We start from the raw sequence: 4179 nt of genomic DNA on the forward strand, positions 1-4179 counted from the left end.
ACTTTTTAAAAAAAATGGATGGATTGTGTCATGTTTATGGGGACAGCCTTCAAAAGGTTGAAATTGGAATTGTTCTTTTGGATGTCAAAGGGATTTTCATGGCGCAATCATATCCTACACAATATGTACTCTTCAACATCTGGGTTACATAGGAAATGCACCCTGAGGTTTTAATAAGAAGAAGCCCCTATGGCTAAAACTTTAAATAAACTAAACCAAAAATGTTATTGATGTTTTATATATAGAGAGTAGTCGCATTAGTTTTTGTTACTGTACTGTTTGAGGTCTCAACTGTACCGTATCACGGTAATAACATGGTTTTGAAACCTTTTTTTTATTTTGTCACAGACCTGTTGTCATAGTTGAAATGACGTTTATTGTAGATGGTATTTGAACAACTTCTGGAAATAGTTCATCAAGTATGTTTGTTGCTCATTGTTGTGATACATTAAAAACTGTATCTGCAAACCAGTTTGGTCTCATCAAATATTATTTCATTTTCACTAAGAATGCTTTTGTGCTGAGTTAATGTCGTCCCTTTAATTTTATTCAGTTACATTACACGTTTTTTAAACTGAACTCAAATGCAAAAAACAAAACGTCACGTGTTCCTAGACTAGAATTTCTTTAGTCTTTATCACTGTACTTGTGTCTTTTTTTTCAGTTGGATTATATTACAAAGGATTTGTTGGGTTTGAATCCCCCATCCGTGTGGAGTTTGCACATGCTCTCCAGGTATTCAGACTAGGTTAATTGGTGATTGTAAAATGTCTACAGCTGTGGATGTGAGTGGATGGCGACCTATCCAGGGTGTACTCCATCTCTTGCCTCGTAGCAGCTGGGTATGTGCTCCATCCACCCTGCAACCCTGAACTGGATAAGAGGAAGCTGATGGATGGATATAGTGCTTTGAATATCATTTGTTATAGGATTGGAAAGGTAAATTGGAAGAGTCTTTTAGCTATGTTATTAATCTCTGTCTCTCTTCCACAGCATGTCTTTATCCTGTCTTCCTTCTCTCACCCCAACCGGTCGCAGCAGATGGCCGCCCCTCCCTGAGCCTGGTTCTGCCGGAGGTTTCTTCCTGTTAAAAGGGAGTTTTTCCTTCCCACTGTCACCAAAGTGCTTGCTCATAGGGGGTCATGTGATTGTTGGGCTTTTCTCTGTATCTATGAAGCGCCTTGAGGCGACATTTGTTGTGATTTGGCGCTATATAAATAAAATTGAATTGAATTGAATTGAATTGAATTATTATTGTTACAGTTTTATATAAAATTATTTTCTCTAGGGCAGTTCTAGATGCATGTAGCAATTTAGAACAAAACAACTGATTTACCACACATTTTGTAACAGGTTTGTAATCCAGGTTTCATAATATATTAAAATACACCTTTCTCAAAATTCACCTGCACTTGCATTACATAGCATATATATGCATTATTCATTTAACAAAGGCTAAGCCAAAATATAGGAGCATTGTGTTAAAAATTAAGTATACCCTTACTGCTTCCATAGGAATTAAGAGGTTATTTAGCAGCTGGGCACTTTTAATCAAATGAATGGATTCATCAGCATGTGTGGACATCTGTACTAGAGTTTTAGTAGTTTCTTGGTCTGAGGCATTTTGGCTGCACATCAACCTGGGAAGGGTTTTAAGCCCATTTTCTAAGTCCACTATTCTACAGTGACCCAGATTGAAAGCATTCAGACACTTGCCAGTCTTTCCAGGAGTTTATATCCCAGGAATTTCACCACAGTGTCAACCACTGCAAGGCTCAAAGAATCGCACAAAAGAAAAGCACAAGAGCTAGATTTTAGACTCTGCAGGGCTCACTTACCATGTTGAATTTTCAAGTTCATGACAGCACAATTAGAGAAAACACTGAACAAATATTGCTTGTTTTGAAGGGTTTCCAGGAGAAAGGCTCTTTTGTTTAGAAAGAACATGGCAGCATGCTTACGTTTGCAAAGTTGTCTCTGAACAAACCACAAGATTTCTTGAACAATTTCCTCTGGATGGATAAGACCAAAGTGGAGATGTTTGTCCATAATGCACAGCACTATTATTGCTGAAAACCAAACACAGCACAAAGACCTCATACCAACTGTCAGGCACAGTAGCAGAGGGGTGATGATTTGGCTTGTTTTGCAGCCACAGGACCTGGTTACCTGTCTGTCACTGGGTCGACCATGAACTTGTCAGTATTCTAGAGTCAAATGTGAGACCATCTCTCTGACAGCATGGCTGAAATTGGGTCATGCAGCAGGAAATCTACAATCGCTGAAATGGCTATTTCAGCCATTTCAGAATGGCTAGAAAAGAGAGGAATCAAAGTTTTGAAATGGCCCGGTCAACGTCCTGAACTAAACCTGATTGAAATGCTGTTTCGGCACCTTAAGAGAGCTGCCTTTAAATAAATTCCTGCAAACCTCAGTGAACTGAAGAGTGGACCAAAATGCCTTCATAACAATGCAAGAGACCGATAAAGTCGTACAGACAGCAACTACTTCAAGCTGTTGCTGCTAAACGTAGTTCTACAAGCCACTGAATCATGGGCGTGCACTTCATTTTTTTGACACTGTTTCAGCATTCTGGGTTAGTTTTTGTTAAACGAATAATGACACAGTGTGATATGTCATACACTGCTGTTCATCTGAATTTTAAGACTTGATGTGTTGCGTCACCATCCCAGCAAGAATCCTCATCATTCCAGTCACTGACCAAAATCCGAAATCATATCAAGGATATTTCCTGTCATTATGCTATTTGTTATAATCTGACTCTAAGCAGATGTGGGGGATTATACTGGAAGTGTCTGGTAATCTGGATTTGGTCAGGTGCTGTTCTCAAACCCCAATCATGACGATCGATTAAAAGATGTGCAGCCACAAAAGAATGACTTTTTTTTTTTTACCTGGGGAGTTCAGGTTGAAACATTAACAATTAGAGAAGAGAATCTAAGAGAAACATTGGATACCAGTAAAATGGATACCAGTGTCAGACTGGGTGCCTTTTTTTTTTAGATGTGAGGTCAACAGAAGCTGTCATATTAAAAATTGCACCTCAGGAATACCTCAACGCAATATATCACACCCTGCCAGCGAGACGTGTCGGCCATCAGTGTCAGGGTCACGGAGAAAGCCGACATTCACAAGTTGTTAAATCCACCTAATGAAATTTCACAAGGGCGGCAAAAACGAAGGGGGAAGATGGGGATCTTTTCAGTCGGAATCAGTTGTGGCTTCTATTGTTTCACTTCACACACTTCAGTGTGCAGTGAAAGAGCCGCAACATGTAAAAGCCTGAAAAACAGCGTTTCTCTCCCCCACCCTCCCTGTTCTCCCCCTTCTGACTTCACCCCTCGCCCTTGACGAATGTGCTCAGCTCACAGGGTGCAACTGTTCTGCTGAATGGCCCTTTCCTGTTGCTCACCCTTAAAGCGCAGGCGGTTGCCGATTTAGCCCACCCCGCTTCCATATTATGGGATTGAATTGCGTTTGACCTTTGTGGAGAACAATGGCTGAAGGCCTTTCATTTTTCTGGCCTTCTCAGCGCCTAGAAGAAGGACCTCTTTACATTGTGTTTTCACTGTAGTCTGCCAGTAATTCACAGGCAGGATGACAGGGTAATCTGTGCACAGTAACATGTGTGTGTGTGTTTGCAGTACTGAGGGTATACACAAGTGTGTTATTGTTTACTTTTTATAGGCCAAACAAAGCATAAAGCCTTAAAGCAGAATTTTGATGTGACCATAAAGGGGCCACCCAAACCGGCTACCTAACTGCACTGTCCCAGAATGAAGAGGCCTACTGAATTGAAGAGTAGTTCAGAGTAGTTTAGACACAGCTTTGCTAAAGAGGCCACAGCAGTGAGCGCTCTTGCAATGAATACACGATAAAAGGTTTACTGTAAATTCTAAATGGCGTTTTCTGAAACCCATACATCACTCATGACCATTAGGTTCCACCCTCACTGCACAGTGCACCCTTCTAGCCACAGCTTTCCAGATGATACAGTACAGAGGCTGCAGTGGAGGCAGATCTGGCTTTGAATAGCCTGCAGCCAATGGATTTTCTCTGGATAATACAATGTTTGGGACAGAGAGGCAGGGATTAGTCCAGACGGATACATCCACCACCCCCCACATGCCCAATCTAATTAGACTGGAATCAGTTTAA

At 40.9% G+C, this 4179-nt stretch overlaps 1 protein-coding gene and 1 long non-coding RNA gene across 2 annotated transcripts in view; one reads left to right on the plus strand and one right to left on the minus strand.

The window, feature by feature from the left end:
* zfhx4 (zinc finger homeobox 4) overlaps positions 1-468 on the plus strand; it is an 83617-nt gene extending 83149 nt beyond the window's left edge. The window contains 1 exon segment of the mRNA XM_085172018.1: positions 1-468. This exon segment is cut by the window's left edge and continues 3887 nt beyond it. The gene's annotated coding sequence lies outside the window, so the exon portion shown is untranslated.
* Positions 1-2981, minus strand: part of LOC146511255 (uncharacterized) — a 4428-nt gene extending 1447 nt beyond the window's left edge. Inside the window, exons 1-2 of the long non-coding RNA XR_014875984.1 lie at positions 1262-2981; positions 1-974 (exon numbers count right to left, since the gene is read on the minus strand). The exon at positions 1-974 is cut by the window's left edge and continues 1447 nt beyond it. This is a non-coding gene — a long non-coding RNA (uncharacterized LOC146511255). The remainder of the gene's footprint in view (positions 975-1261) is intronic.
* Positions 2982-4179: the final 1198 nt, after the last annotated feature.

Source organism: Neolamprologus multifasciatus, chromosome 9 (genome assembly GCF_963576455.1).
Source record: "Neolamprologus multifasciatus chromosome 9, fNeoMul1.2, whole genome shotgun sequence".
Classification (NCBI taxonomy): Eukaryota; Metazoa; Chordata; class Actinopteri; order Cichliformes; family Cichlidae; genus Neolamprologus; species Neolamprologus multifasciatus.